The sequence below is a fragment of the Peromyscus leucopus genome, chromosome 8a (genome assembly GCF_004664715.2).
Source record: "Peromyscus leucopus breed LL Stock chromosome 8a, UCI_PerLeu_2.1, whole genome shotgun sequence".
Classification (NCBI taxonomy): domain Eukaryota; kingdom Metazoa; phylum Chordata; class Mammalia; order Rodentia; family Cricetidae; genus Peromyscus; species Peromyscus leucopus.
The window spans coordinates 35,431,082-35,448,316 of NC_051085.1; positions in this window are offsets into that span (position 1 = coordinate 35,431,082).

Genomic DNA, 17,235 nt, shown 5'->3' on the forward strand with positions numbered 1-17,235 from the left:
CTGGAACTGTACGCCCAAATAGATTCTTCCTTCTGTAAATTTCCTTCTGTTTATGGTAGGTTTTAATTTTTTTTCTTTCTTTTTTTCTTTCTTTTTTTTTTTTTTTTGTTTTGTTTTTCGAGACAGGGTTTCTCTTTGTAGCCCTGGCTATCCTGGAACTCACTCTGTAGACCAGGCTGGCCTCCAACTCACAGAGATCCACCTGGCTCTGCCTCCCAAGTGCTGAGATTAAAGGCCTGCATCACCACTGCCTGGCATGTCATGGTATTTTATCACAGCACAGAAGAGTAACTAATATACCCACTAGTGTTGATAAGAACTTGATATTGAAAGTTCACATAATTCAATTATGTGATGCTAAATTTAAGGGAAGCAGCTGTTGGGAGTCAAAAACACATTTGTATTAATCCTGAGTATTTCAACCAATGGGAGTTCAGTGTTAGAGACAAGGGAAAACTTGAGGACCAAACATCAGAAGCCCAGATACAATGAGGGCAGTCTCAGAGATAGGAGGCAAACCCCAGATAAGTTCGATATCCTGAATTCCTGTTTAGTTGGAGCATCAAGATTAGATTAACAGAAGCCATAGCCAGACCTAGAAGGACAAGGATTATGATACTCGAATGCAAGCATGCTTTATGTAGGAGCACACATAGTCTCCCTTCCGGTGAGATACATTATCTTATACATTTGGAGAAGAAGTTCCCAATCCTTTGTTCAAACTGCCAGCAACCTGACCTTAAAGAATTTAAATAGGGGGCCAGAGAGATGGTTCAGCAGTGAAGAGAACTGACTGCTTTCCCAGAGAATCCAGGCTCGATTCCCAGCACACACAGGGTGGCTCACAACTGCCTGTAACTCTGGTTCCAGAGGATTAGATACACTCTTTTCGCTTCTCTGGGCACCAGGCATACATGTGGCACACATGTGCTGGCAAAACACCCTATATACATAAAATAAAACTTTCAATAAAGAGTTTAAATATGTTCATGCCTTACATATTTCTTAAGTAAGGTTTGATTTTATTCCTGGGGAATCTAAGTTCCTTCTTGGAGAGTTTAACAACTTGAAACTGAAAGTTTCACATACATTTTAAACAGCCCCTTTCCTATCACTGCCCACACATTTACCAAAATAAACAAGGGTACCCAGCAGGCTTCTCTCCGATTTGCATAGCAGCTAGAGTGATGCAAATCCTCACATTCTCGGGTTATTTCAGCCCTTGGGGAGATGATGCAGGGTTCCTTTCCTCAAATACCCTTTGGCATGATGTCCCTGACAGAGATCTCCCTAAAGCTCCGTGGCTGTTAAGTGAAGATATCAGAGGAATTACAATCCTGACTTTAAAAATTGGGGAGACAGTTTCAGCTTTGATTCTTTTTTTTTTTTTTTTTTTTTTTACAATAACACCCTAGTCCTGAGTGGAAAGTGAGGACTTGTAGTTTAGCATCAGCTGTGGCTTCTGCCTCACTCCCACCCAACTCCTGGCTTGTGAGGCTCCATCATTCCCACCCTTCACTCAGACGCATTGCACTTGTCCACGCCTCTTCCCCCCACACAGGAAAAGCAGCCTCAGATGTTCCTCTCCAGCCTACTATAACAAAAATCATAGGAATGACATGTGCTGACTTAGTCCAGAATCCGGCATAGCATGTGGTCGTAAATAGGTCTACTGTGAAGGAAAGCCATCACTTCTGAACCCTAGGCAGACTCCCGTCTTGCTCGGAGCCCAAAGCAGCTAGGTTGTAAGTGATGCATTCCAGGTCATGTGCTTGGTTGGTTAACAAGGATTGATATTGATACTGGCCAGTTAATTGTAGAGAGAAGGGGAAAGAAAGGGAAGGGATTCCTGTCTGCAGAGCTCTGGCTCTTAGCTGGCAGGCATGATGATTAGCCCTTGCTTCAGGTAATGACTCTAGGCTAGCACTTAGGAGCAATTCACTTCTGTCTGTCTCTGAGCTCATGATAAATTCAGGTGCTTTTTAAAAATGTACTCAGCAACCAGAACAGTGAACTAGTAGATGCCCAAGAATCATTTTGCTTATATGATGCTCAACCATGTAAGACTCAAAGTCTGACCCCTAAATAATTATCTTCAAAGTTTCTTAGAACAAGGATATTTTCTTTAAAAAAATTTCCCATCATGCATGCAATGTCTGACCCTGAGTTATATTTTTGTGATTTCTCAGATTTTGTTTCTTCCCTTGTCTATGTCTTTGGCTGATCCCATGTTTAGGAATCCTCATTAGCAGAACTTGGTCCTGTAGATCTTTTCAAAAGTCACCCTGTCCCTGAAGAGTAAGCATACTCTCTTAAAAATTCTAGCAAAGCCTAATGTCAACTGAAAACATCACTCACATTTCTTTTAAGGATCCTTCCCCAACCTCAAGAGGAGACTTCTCAATGGAGCCACATACATGTGACTCACACTTATACTACAAAACCATTGAGACGTGCTGATAGAAATTAAGGTGAGCCATTGCCAGAATATCTCACATATAAAAGATTAATGTCATCTAAAATCAACACAGATGTGTGAAAAGCCATACTTTCATTGGAATAATAATAAACATTGTTAGATGTTCAGTCAATAGAGCCAGTCAGTATTTCAACTATAGGCATTTACTAGTTGTAACTTTTTAGTTTAATTTACTAACTGTAACTTTTGCTTTCTCTTGCATACTATTTAAATCTTTCTCTCCCTTTCTTCCTTTCTCCCTTCTTTCCTTCCTTCCTTTCCCCATTTTTCCTTCCTTCTCTTCTTCCTCTTTTCTACTCCCTCTGTTCATCTTCAGCATCATCATTTCTTGGTTGTCACCCTTGGGAAGTCTTCATAGCAGCAGCCTGCTTCTCTTGGTGAGCCTAGTGATACAATGCCCCCCACCTGCTACCATCTGTTTCTTTTATTCTTGCTTTTTCAGCAACAGAAAGTACCTGGAAACAAGTTGTCCTTTTCAACTTAAAGGAATTTTCCTGAAAGTTCATTTATTCTTACCACCAAATAAAGGGGAGATATATTTGAAGGGAAAGGAATTAGCAGCACCAATGAGAGCCTCAAGCAGTCTGGCTCTGCAGTTCTTGGGTTGTGGAGCTGGGCCTCTGGAGAGGCAGGTCTTCATTCCCCCACTCTCTGGTACCTGGACCTCTTCTCTTGAACTGAAGATCCAGGAATCTCACCTTACCTAGCTATGATGTGATCGAAAGCCTCCTTACTCAACTAACTAAGCCAAGGCCTTAGAACTTCTAGAAAATTCAGCTTTCTTGGGGTGTGTGGCTATTTCTTTATTTCACTGAAGATAGACACTTGTTCCATGAGTCTTGAGAGAGGAATGTAAGTAAAACAAAACCCCTGCTTCTTTTACTATGTTTAATTGGAAGTTTAATTTGGAAACAAAACATTGTAACTCATTTGAAATTGTAAACACAACATTGTAACTTATTTGAAATTGTCTTGTGTTTATACTTCCTTCAATGTTTGCTTGCTCATCACTGGCTTGGTTAGTCATAGACACCCCAGAGCAAACATATACTTAGATTGCTAAATATCATTGAAAATTAGGTTTTTTTTCTTTTTCTTTCTTTCTTTCTTTTTTTTATTTCAGCAATGTTCCCATTCATTCTTGATTCTGTACTCTCTTTAGTGTTCTTCAATAGGAACACAACTGTCTGGCTCCACAAATGACAAGGTTCCATGTTGACACCAGGGAGTAAGTCACACATTCCATCAAGCAGCAATCAACTCTTTATTACTTATTTTCAGCCTGTCAGTGATGAAGACAACCTTCCTAGCTACACGTCCACCTGATGGCAGGATTGATGACATGGTGAGAGTCAGGTGTGCGGGCGACCTGTGTATCCACGTTACACAAAGGTTGGTGAAAAACAACCACAGTACTTGATAGAGAAAGGCAAGTTCTGTTGGAGGATTTTTAATTGTTTTGAATTGTCACTTCACTTGGTGGTTCATTCCAACAGCCTTGGCTACAGAAATAAAAGTTGAGTGTGGGCTACAAATCATTTGGTGCCATTTAATCATTTAATATTTTTCTGCTTTCTTCAGAATGTCAAGAGTGCTGTTCTGGATAGATGCTTTTGTTCGCAGACAGGCATAAATGAAGAGTTACGGAGTCTATTTCTTTCCCAAAGGCATACTCTCGACCCCATGGCAGGCTCAGGTACTGCCTTGCTCTTGATCTCCTGTAGGGTTTTGTAGCACAACAGGACACAGCTCCTTGTCTTCTTTGAAGCAGCTGCTCTTACAGACTCCATTTTGGTTTTGAGCTTTCTGTTTTTTCTTCATAAACAGCTTCCAAAATGAGACTGGAGTGTGCCCAGGATTAGATAGCATTTTGTAACTTTGGTGAGACAAACAACTTACTCCTTAATAGACATCATCTTTTTTTAAAAAAAAATTATATCCCTGTTCTTGTTCTTGAAGACCTCTGGGTACATCATTAAGTCATTTATTTGAGATATTTTGAGTTTTCAGTGCAAGCACTTAGCTATAAACTTTGTTCTTAGAACCATGTTAGCTATTCCTCAATGGCTTTTGTAAATTGTACTTTCATTTCATTTGATTCTAGGAATTTTAAAATTTCACCCACAATTTCATAATGATCCATTAGTCATTCAACAATGTATTGTTCAAGTTGGGTGTGATAGCATACATCTGTATTCTCAGTGCTTAGGAACAGGGGATGGGTAGTTTAGGGCCATCTTGGGCTACATAGTAAGTGTGAGGCCAGCCTGGATACCTAACTCTTTCCTAAAAAATAAAAAGTAAAAAAGAAGAAAAGAAAAAATGTGATACATTGTTCTATCTTTAGCATTTGTGTCATGTGTAAAGTTTCTCTTGTTTCTGATTTCTAGTTTTATTCTAATATGATCTAATAAGGCATTAAGACATTCCTGTTCTTTTGTATTTGTTAAGACTTGCTTCATGGACTTGAATGTGATATATTTTAAAGAATGTTCCATGAGCTTCTGAGAAGAGTTTATATCTTGTGTTTGTTGAGTAGAATATTCTTTAGATAGCTATTGAGTCTGTTGGCTCTCTAGTGTAGTTTAACTCTGAAGTTTCTTTATTGAAGATAGTTTGGATGACCTATCTAGACATGAGAATGGGATATAAGTCACCTGCTGAATTATTGTACTAGTACCTTTGTGATCTTTTATGCTCATTAGTGTTTATTTTATGAATTTGGGAGCCCAACATTCAGAATGTGTATGTGTAAATTTACAATTGTTACTGCTTCCTGACTCGTTGTTATAGCTTCCTGATTCATTTGCTTCCTTATTAATATGTAGCAGTCTTCTTCAACTCTTTTGACAAGGTTTTGTTTGGAGTCTATCAGATATGAAAAGAGCTATCTAAGGTTTTTTGGGGCATCTATTTATTTACTTAGTTGTGGGACTTCCATCCTTTGACTTTCAGTTTATGATTTTTTAACCTGTGAAGTATGTTTCTTGGAGACAATAGTTGGATTTTTTTCAATCCAGTCAGTAAATCTGTGCCTTTTGATTGATGAATTGAGACTATTTGCACCTAAAGCTATTATCAAGAAAGGCTTGCTGTGTCATGTGGTTTTGCTGGGTGTTGTTCTGATTGGTTGGATTGCTGGTACTTGTCTTCCACTCCCTAGTAGTATTGGGAGCTTTCTGGTTTGCTGTCCTGGACATGATGTACTCCTCCCTATCCTCTCTGTGCACATCTCTCATGAAATGTACTTTTCCTAGGTTCTTATGATGGAGTCTGTTGTGCTTTCTCCTCTGTGTAGCAATTCTTTAAGTATCTTACACAATTCAGGAATGGTGTCCATGAACTCCCTTGGTTTATACTTGCCTTGAAATGTTCCTATTTCTCTATAAAATTTAGGAGATATCTATGATGAATATAATAATCTTGGCTGGTAGTAATAATTTCAGGGATCAAAATATATTATTCTCTGCTTTTCTAGCTTTAAGGCTTCTGATGAAAGATCTTACATTATTTTTGATATGTTTGCCTTTTGCAGTGAGGTAGTGTTTTTCCCTTACAACTTTTAGTATTGTTTTCTAATTTACATAATTGAGATCTTTTTTTAAACTATAATACCATAGAGAGGATATGCTCTGCTCATCTCTATTTGAGATTCTAAATGTCTCTTATGTTTGGATGTCCATTTCTTTCTCTAAATTAAAAAAAAATATGCTATGGTTTCATTGAATAGATTCTCTGTCCCTTTAGTTTTAACCTCAGCTGTTTCTTCTAGCCTATGGAGTCTTTAAAAAATTTTTTAATTACTTTTAATTATGTGCACCTTTGTGTGTATGTGGGTATGTGCACATGAGTGCAGGTGCCCAAGGAGGCCAGAGGTCAGACACCCTGGAGCTAGAGTTTCAGACTCAACACCTGTGTCACGCTCGGTTGTGAGCTGCCTGACATGGTGCTGGGAACTGAACCTGGGTCCTTTGAAAGAGCAGCAAGTGCTTTTAACCACTGAGCCATCTCTCTAGACTTGGATTTTTTTTCATTATTTGTTTTATATCCATACCAAAGCCTCCTCTTCCCCCTCTCCTCCCAGTCCCTTCACCCATCTCTCTTCCTCAATCCACCCTTCCTCCCTATTTGTTCAGAAAGGGGTGGACGCCCATGGGCATCAGCAAGCCTTAGACTATGAATACACACACACACACACACACACACACACACACACACACACACACACATCCAGAGATATTGGGTGTTGTGGTCATACTCCTTTTATTTCCTGGATTGATGTTTGAATATATCATTTCTTTACATTCATATTTCATCTGGATATTCCTTCTTTTGCTTAGCTGAGTCTATTGATGATATTTTCCATTTGATTTATTGAATTTTTATTTATAACATTTCTGGTGTGTGTGTTATTTTTTTTCACAATCTCAATTTTCTTTCTGGATTTTTCTTTTATGCAGCCGACTTTTCCATTCATATTGTTGATTTTCTCAGCCATTTTGCCTTTTTCCCTGTGTTGCTGATTTTTCCTCTGAAAGTCTAGGTTTGAATTCCTCTGGTTGTCTGTGTCTTCTCTGAGATCATTGTTCCAAGTGCAAAAGCAATTGCCAGCAAGATAGGACAGAAATTAATGAAATGGGAGCTAAAAGAGCAGTATATAAAATCAATCAAACAGAAGAGGGGTATTTGAAAAGATATACAATATTGACGACCTCTTATCCAAACTAACCTATTGAAAGAGTGAGAAAATGAAAACCGGTAAACCTGGAGATGAGAAAAAGGTGTTGTAACATATTCTGGTAAAACGTAAAGGATCTCTGAAAAATAATCTGAAAATTTTTGTTTGCAAATCTCGAAAATCTAGAAGGAACAGATAAAATTCAAGATGTATAAGACCAAATAAATAAATAAATAAAAGTATATATTGCTGAAGATAACACATATTCAAATCCTAGAACATAGAGAAATCAAGCTGGTATTGACCCAGAAGCTTCATCCCTACTGGCTGGCTTTCATAGTTGTCCAAGGTGCAATGCATGCTATTGAAGGAACAATATAATATCAGAAATCTTGCCCAGCTATGAACACTCCAAGCTACAACAATAACTGCCTACCAAGACATTCCAACTAATGCAATTGAGGCACATATACCAGGGAAGTAAACAATCACTTTTGGATTGGATTGAAGTCCTACTCCACAAGATGAAACCCATACCTGGTACCATTATCAGGCCAAGAATACATGGGTAAACATGTCACAGGCTCTAGGCTGCCAAATGGATATAGTATTAAAATGACTCACAATGATTTATCATTATACTCAAAGATGAATGCATCTCTCAGCCCTCATCTGAGAAGCTTGTATTTCCAATAGATTGTGATTAATACAAAGACTCACAACTGGCCAAAATGCAGACAATCTGCAGAATGCTCAGCTCTAAAGGGAACTAATACTCTGCACCTCCTCCTCCCAAGGCTCTGGGATCATTGTGGAAGAGGCATTTCAAGAGCTAGAGGCAATGGATAATTATAAGGAAATAGTGTCCTTTGGGCACAATAGCGCAGCTCCACATAGGAATGTGGCTGCCACAGTATGCACAGAACCTGTGAAAATTCAAGACAGACCAAATCCCAGCAAAAACATGGGAGTGGGAGAGTGAATCCCATCTATACTCATGGAGCTATTGGCAATTGCTGGCTTCTGGAAGAAGGAGTGATAGTTTTATCTAAGTGTGTGGTCCTTGGGAGGTAGCTATGCTCCAATGGTTTGGGCAGTCCTGATGGGTTAAGACTTTATAAAAGGATACAAAGTTATATGGATTGAAAAGAAGGGGTCAATCTGGAAAGAGATGGGGGTGGTGAATGTTATCAAAACACATTGTATGAAACTGTCAAATAACCAATAAACATAAATATAAATAATTATAATAATAAGTGTTTAAAATATTCTCAATAAAATACTTGAAGATTGAATTTAAGAACATATTAGAATCATAACCCATGACCAAGTTAGTTTCATCTCAGGATTCAGAGTTAGTCCAGCATCTGTAAACTAATTAATGTGACACAAAAATAGATATAAGGACTGAAATCACATGATTATCTCATTAAAAACAGAAAAGACCTTTGAACAAAGATCAGCATCCTTTCACAATAAAAGTCTAAGGAAACTAGGAATAGAAGGCACACATCTCAATACTGTTAAGGCTATCCTTTATTAAGGCTATCCATGCAAAGTCTATTGCCAATAAAGGAGAAAAACACAATGATCTCTAATCCTGTATATTTCCCTATAAATATCATAATTTCATTTTCCTTTATGGCTGAACAAAATTCCATTGCATATGTGTGCCACATTTCTTTATCTATTCATCTGTTGATGGGCATGTAGTCACCTTTTATTTCTTAGTTACTGTGAATAATGCAGTATTGTGCATCTTTCTCGTTGGGACATTTAGCTCCCCAGTAATGACACAGAGACTTACTATTAATTATGAAAGCTCAGCCAATAGCTAGCTCTTATAATATAAATTAACCCATATCTCTTAATCTGCGTTCTTTTATGTGGCTCGGTTACCTTTACTTGGTAATGCCCATGCTGCTTGCTCTGTGTCCCCTGGCATCTCCTCCTCCTTTTTCCCAGCGTTCTCTCTGCCCCCGAAATCCTGCCTGGTTATTGGCCATTCAGCTTTTTATTAAACCAATCAGAGTGACACATCTTCACAGGGTACAAAAAGGCTACTCCACAACAGTGTGACAGTGAACATGGGTGCACATTTATTTCTGTGGTGCGCTGGCTGCATCCTTTGAGTGTGACAGGAGTGGGTAGTGAGGTCACGGGCTTGCACCAGTTTATGTGTCTACCTGTAGTGAATAGAGATTCCTTCTTTCCCACATCTTGATCAGCATTTGTTGCCACTGGTTTTTGTTTAGTTTTGTTTTTGTTTTGTCTGTTCTTGTTTTGCATGACTATACTGACCAGGGTGATGTAATTTCTCAGTAGCTTTAGTTTGCGTTTCTCTGCTGGCTGAAGATGTTGAACACTTATGCAAGCTTATTGCCCATTTGTATTTCTTCTTTGGAGAACTGCCAAGTCTGTTCATTAGTCCATTTGGAAGACTTGTTTTATGCTATTTCATTCTGCAACTCATTTTATAGTCCAGATATTAACCCCCCCACACAGTCTTGTTCTAGTTGGCAACAATTTTTTTTCTCATTCTGTAGATCGTCTTCATCTCTTAACTTAGATGAATTGTTCCTTTTCTGTGTGAACGCTTTTTAATTTCATTTGTCAATTATTAGAAATTGCTTCCTGTGTGATGAGAGTCTTTTTCAGGAAGCCTACGACTATGCCTATGTCTTCAAGTATTTCCCCTATGTTGTACTGTAATGTTTCAGGCTGTCAGGTCTTCCATTAAGGTTTTTGATCCATTTTGAATTGATTTTCGTGCAGGGCTACAGAGAAGGATCTAACTTCATTCTTCTTCATGTGGATATCTGTTTTTCTAACACCGTTTGCTGAAAAGGCTTTGTGTGTGTGTGTGTGTGTGTGTGTGTGTGTGTCCAATGTATGTTTTTGATATCTTTGTCAAAATTAGGTGCTTTTAGCAGGGGTGTATTTCAGAGTCCTCTGTTCTCTTTCACTGATCCGAAAGTCATGTGGTTTTTGTAACTATGGCCTTTAGTAGAATTTGAGATCAGGTGTAGTAATGCATACAACATTGCTCTTACTGCTTAGAATCGTTCTGACTGTTCAAGATTTTCTGTGTTTCCATATGAATTTTAAGATTTCTCCCAGATCTGTGAAAAATGTAATAGTAATTTTGATGTTAAATATGTTGATTTTACAGATACCTTTAGTAATATCTGCTTTTATAATTCTGCAAATTCATAAGCATAATTGTTCTCTCTATCTTCTAGAATCTTCATCAAATGTTTCTTCAGTCTCCAAGTTTTTATCATAGAGGTCACCTCTTTGGTTATATTGACTCCTAGGTATTTCTAAAGCTGTCATATGTGAGACTTATTTTTCCTGGTTTCTTTCTCACCAAGATTATTATTGGTTTGTAGAAAGGCTACCAATTTTTGTATGTTGGCATACATGTGTACTTATTTAAGTTTACATTCTGCATATAAAAGAAAACATGATATCTGTACTTCTGAGTCATATACTTTTATATGTATCTGTTACATGAGTGTATTCATGGGTCACAAAAGTAAAAAGGGGACCATGAGAAGAGAGAAAGAGAATTTAAAGAGAGAATAGCAGCTGGGGAGATCACTCAGTTGGTAAGAAGGAGATGCTTACCTTGGAAGCATGAGGCCTGCATTTGGATCCCCAGCAACCATTTAAAAGGCTAGCATGGAGACACATACCTGCAATACCTGCAAAGGAGAGGCTGAGTCAGGACGATCTTTGAGACTTTCTGACTGGATAGTCTTCAGTGAGAGACCCTGCCTCAAAAGTAAGGTGAGGAATGGTCAAGGAAGACATTCAGCATTGACCTCTGGTCTCCAAACAAGTCCTCCCAGATACAAATATGTATACACTCACACACCCAAAATGAAGGGAAGGGCTGGCTGGTGGAGACTTGGGAGGGTGGGAAGGGAGATGAGGAAGAACAGAGTATAACGACACATGGGTATGACAGTGCTGTGGTGAAGCCAGCCACACTGCATGCTAACTAAAAAAACTAGGAAAAAGTAACAAGAAGGAAAAAGTAATACCCTCGGCTTCTACTAGGGTTTGAATATCCTCCAAAAGGCCATGTGTTGTCCCTGACCCATGTAGTCATATGTAGACAGCATTTGGAGATGGGGATACTGGGAGGAATTAAGATTAGAGACGATAGGGTAGGACCCCATCATAGCACTAGTGGCTTTACTAGAAGAAGATAACCTGAGCTAACGGGATTTCACTCTCACCCAACCTGGTTGGTAGCGTAAGGTGCAGCACCAAAGCCCTGCACAAACACCATGCAAATGTCAACACAGTGGTCTCGAATCCGCAGTCTCCAGAACCATGACCTCAGTACTATTCTTCATCCATTACTGTATTTCAGGTGTTTCACTATAGAAACAAAATGGACTGTTTCTAAGTTACTTTTTCATCCACACAGAACTTCAGACACTTTTCTTTTTCTTTTTCTTTTAGTGAAAACTACTTTTTATGAGGAGAAGCCATAGAAACACAACACACACATTAACAAGAACACCGATGAAAGGCCCAGTATGGTCAGTGACATTGGATGATAAGAAATTCCTGGTAGCAAACAAACAATTCTGCAAGGAGAGGCAGTTGAGAGGGTGGCTCAGGGTGCCGAGTTTTGGAAGGACATGGGAAAGAATCAGTCTTGACAGGAAAGATTTGCTGCGTGTCTCAATAAAGCCGTAGTTGAAGTGAGCATTAGTTAAGATGTGTCGATAGCCTCAGAACTGTATTGAAGTAAAACTGAAACTGAGATGGTCCCCAAGGGCTTAACAGCCCTCGAATGAAAGTGAGGAGCCAGCACTGGGGGGACTGTCTGGGGATGGATGCTCAGGGAACACTGTGCACATGTAACCCAACCGCTCCTTGGATTTTACTGAGGACAGGTGCATTTTTATTTGCTTGTGACAATCTTGAGCAGTGCAGTCTTAGCAGCTATGGCCTTGTTAATGAATAACCCTTGCCCTTCTTGATAACATGTGACACACAGTTTGTTCAAATCAGATGGGCAAGATAAAGGCACTTCTTGTCAAATCAGGGATGCCTTTAACCTCAGTTGTGGTATTAAGTTTTTGACAGTTTGCCAAGTCATGGAGCCTTGTACATCAACCTGGAAGCCCTTCTATTACATACCTCTGTTCGAGCTGTATGTTTTCTGGTTGTTTCAGTGGTTTCTTTAGGTCTGTGGTGGTATCCATGAGAATGGCCCCCATGGGCTCATGTCTTTGAATGCATGGTCACCAGAGAGTGCAACTCTTTGACAGGATTATAAGGATTTAGGAGGCGTGGCCTTGTTGGAGTAGGGTGACCTCATTGAGGAAGTGTGTCACTGCCGAGTGGGTTCTGGGGTTTCAGAAGCCCAGGTGTGGTCTCAGTCTCTGCCTGCAGCCTAGATATCAGGATGTAACGTTCTCAGCAATTGCTCCAGCACCATGCCTGTCTGCTTTCTGCCATGATGATCACGACTAACCTCTGAAACTGTAAGCAAGCCCTCAATGAAATGCTTTCTTTCATAAGAGTTGCCTTTGACTCGGTCGTGGGGTCTCTTCATAGCAATCAAAGAGTAACTAAGTGGCTGTTTAAAACCTGGAGCTTATGCAGGGACACTTGGCTCAGTCTGGGAGGAAGGGAGGAGGTAGACTCCCTGGACTGAGTCTACCAGGTTGATCGCAGTGCTCGGGGGAGGACTTGTCCTGGAGGAGGTGGGAATGGAGGGTAGGCTGGGGTAAGGGGAGGGAGTGGGAGGGGGGAGAATAGGGGAACCCATGGCTGATATGTAGAACTGAACGGTATTGTAAAATAAAATATATATATAAAAAAATAAAAAAAAGAGTAACTAAGGCTAGCTCTGGCCAGTGGTTCCCAGCCCATAAGAACGTTGATTCCCTTTATTTCTTTGTAACTCTCAGTCCCTTCGGAGCTGGAAAACTCTTCAAACAAGCTTTCAAAGGTTATTAAACAGGAATCAGAGACTTAGTGTGAACACTGGCAGGGATTGCTGTAATCTGTCATGTGGAGTGGGAGCCGTGTGTGTGTGTGTGTGTGTGTGTGTGTGTGTGTGTGTGTGTGTGTGTGTGTGTGTAACTGGTGCCTTTTGTGCTAGCTTCCTGATGTCTAGCTGCATTGTGTGCAGCTTTAGGGGGGTTTGAGATAGTATACTTTAAACCAGAGGATGAATACAAATAGGATGACCTTATTGTCATTTGCACTGGGGATCCCAATACACTATGAGCATAGTGAGGGGGAATGGCCTCTGCTTTTGTTTTAGGTAACTGAGCAGGGGGAAATTTGTGGTTCGGTCTTGAGGGGAGGTGTGACCATGAAACTGACTTACTTGAGTGACTCTGGATTGGGTGGATTTAGCAAAAGAAAGATAACTTCCTCTCCTGGTTCTATTGTGACCTCAAAAAGAATTGTCTACTTACTTGAGTTTTCTTCATGCTATTTTGAATAATTTGTAAGGTTTGGAACAGAGACTAATATTTCTCTAGTTTAGCAAGGTAGCGTGACACATGCCTTAATTTCAGCACTTAGGCAGAGGCAGGCAGGTCTCTGTGATCTGGAAGCCTGTTTGGTCTACATAGTGAGTTGTAGGCCAGCCAGGGCTACACGGGTGAGACCCTGTCTCAAAATAACAATAAACAAAAACCCATATTCTTCTGGTTTAACACTTTGAGCTGTGAGTTTCTATTTAAAACACTTTAAAATGCAGAATCTGTGATAGACGGCCAACTGGTAGAGGCCAGACCTCGTGTGCTCTAAGATCGGACGTCAGGACCAGAGCAGCAATGCAAATTACCTGGACCTTTCTCATCAGTCCCCCACGTGACAGAGCAAGACAAGTCAAATTCTTGATAAGCACCACCTTTCCGGCCCCTATGAGGGGGTGTCTAGCTATGAGACAACAGAAGTTGGGGGTGGGGTCCTCCGCTGCAGCTCAGAACCCCTCCAGACTGACCCTTGAAGAGAATAATTACAGGGCAGTCTTGGCCAGTCAGGCTCTGGTTGGCCTTGTGCGGTCTGGGTCTCACAGTCCTCGTCCTGGTCCGAACACATTAAATAAGTCCAATCCCATTCAGCACGCTCTCTGCCCCTTTAGACTCTGCCATCTGCACGTCGAGGTGTGAAGGGGTAGTTAGTGCATCGTCAAAATCTCCAACAGATTTTGTTGTTAACAAAACTGACAAATCCATGCATTTTAAGGGGAAGAAGGGTGGGGTGGGCAAGCGCACATTTCCACTTTCAACATTTCATCAGAAATGAGTGAGACACAGACTGGAGATAAAAATCTTGGCTGTGAAATAATGACTTAGTACCCAAGTTTCTGTTCTGTCACAGGGACGGAAAAGGAGGGCTGTTTCTTACCAGAGTTCCAGGGCCTCTCAGTACGGCTGGATTGGAATAAAAATTGAGATCCCCCTGTCTCCTTTTCAGATCGTCTGCAGCACACACACCAGACGTGGTATTTCAGGAGAACCACCGAGAATGTTGTATGCCATATGGAGAATGCATTGCATCTTAAACTTGGCCATCATTCGTGACCACACACATGCTTAGGAAATGGAATATACATACACGATTTGGATAGTCATGGTACAGCATTATGCTTGGGGAAATAAAATAAAAGGCAGTAGAATTAAGGGAAGACCCCCAAATTCTCAGCTGGGTGTGTCTGTTTCAGAAATACCAGCTACAGACCGCATTTTGACCAGACCTTATCCATTAACTAGTATCACAGGTGTTCTGAGACCTGTGATTCCCAGCAGGATTTAATTTATACCACGTTTAAAGTTTATTCCATCCAAATTCCTGTCTTGCTTTCCTATTAAATACATCAATAAAGTTCAAATACCTCACTGTGAATTATAAGGCTCCTTATTACCAGGTTATTCTACAACTCTAGATCCCCTCTTTCTAATATTTCTCCCCTGAATCATCACTATTTTCTTTCTTTCCTTCCTTCCTTTGTGCTTTCTTTCATTCATTCTCTTTTTGTACACAAAGGACATATTTATTGTCAGGTGCGCTTCACATGTGTCTCATTTAAACAACTTCGTCAGAAAGGTTACAACAGAAAAATTTTTGTTGTCTTTTTTTTTTATTTTATACTTTTGAGATTATAAGTCCCACATTTCTCCCTTCCATTTTCTCCCGACAAGCCTTCCATATACCTCTCTCTACACTCCTTTCAATTCATGGCTCTTTTTTTTTTTTTTTTAACATGAATTGTTATTGCATGCATAGATGTATATACACACATGTACTCATAAATATAACCGGCTCGGTCTGTATGATGTTATCTGTATGTATGTTTTTAGGACTGACCATTTGGCACCGGACAACCAGTTGGTGCGCTCTTTCCTGGGGAAGACCACACCCCTCCCACCCCCAGCTTTCTTCAGTTGTCTATAGTTGGCTGTGTTACTCTCTTTCTTAGCTTTTCTCTCTGTCCCTAGTATGTGTCAATATCAATCCCCCAGGGCCTTTGCATTTCCTGTTCCTTCTGCATGGAGTGTGCACCTCCCATTCCAAGACTGGCTGTTTCTTATTCTTTAGGACGCCTCTGTTTGTGTTCACAACTCCCGAGAGGTCTTTTCCAATTCTCCATTGTGTCTTACTCTCTCCCATTGCCTCACCATTTGGGTTTTCCATTTCTTTTTTTTCCAATCACTTTTGGGTCATTTGATAGCCCAGCAAATTGTTTTTTCCTCATCTCAGCAAACATGAAAACCTCATGGCTACAGAGATATGGTTGGTACTACTCAAGACCCCATACCAGCCAGGTTCACATTTGTAGACCCAAGGGCTACTTAGGTGTGGGCTGCAAGTCCCAGTGTATGTCTTGAGAGTCAGATCAACAGAACAACTAAACTACAAAAATGTTCTGCTGAACAAGGGTCTCCCACCAAGTCATGAATCTGCTTCCTCTGGATCACTTGTTTTCTGAAAAGATGAGAAAGCAAAATGTAGCTTGAGCGTTTTCTCTCCAGGTTCCGCCAAGCCCTGGCAATCCGACAGCCCACTTACAAAATAAACATACAGATGCTTATATTATTTAAACTGCTTGGCCATTAGCTCAGGCCTATCATTGTCTAGCTCTTACTCTTATATTCAGCCCATTTCTATCAATCTGTACTTTGCCACGTGGCTTGTGGCTTACTGGTACCTTACATCTTCCTTGTCCTGGCGGAGGCTCCAGTCTCTATCCCTGCCTTCCTCTTCCCTCCATTTTTCTCTCTGTTAGTCTTGCCTATGCTTCCTGTCTGGCTACTGGCCAATCAGTGTTTTATTTACTAACCAATCAGAGCAACACATTTGCCATACAGAACATCCCACAGCAGCAAAATCATTTTAATCTCACAGAATTTTCTATATCAACTCATCTTCTCAGTCCCTCTGCTCAGTCCTTTGGGTCCCACCCTCAGCCTGATTCAGATCTCACGTGCCCTACAAAGCCCCTCCGCAGTCCTCTCCTCCCTGCTTCCCTGGGCTCTTCTTCTAGCTGCCTTCCACACCAGTAAGCATTCAGATTCAGCCCAGTTTCTGAACTCACATCTGCAATAGCTTTCCCAAGAAAAGATAGTTCTTCCTTTTTTTAGTGTGTTGATAGGGAAAGTGTGGCAGGTGAGTATGTGTTTCTGGGTATTTAAGAATAAAACTTTATGAGTTTATTTTCCTTTAATTTTTTTCTCACTTTATTAACTGATATGGGAAGTCACCCAGGTCTTCCATGAAATATGCTTGCCATCAGATTTAGGGAGCTAACAATGGCTGAGGAAAGCAATGAAGTCATATTTGCCTGTGGCCTTAAGTCTAAAATACCCAATGAATATGCCCACTTGGAATGATCTGCTGCTACAGCAGATGACACTCAGTTCCATGGCTCTGCATGAAGTCCCATGCTACTGTGAACTCCAGGGTTGGATGAACATCCTGGTGTTGTCTACCAGTCTGCTACCCTAGGATGAATCTGCAGAACCTTTCAACACAGTAGCCAATTGACTACAAGAGTTTGTCATCCCATCCTTTCTCCTGTCTCAGCAGGAGC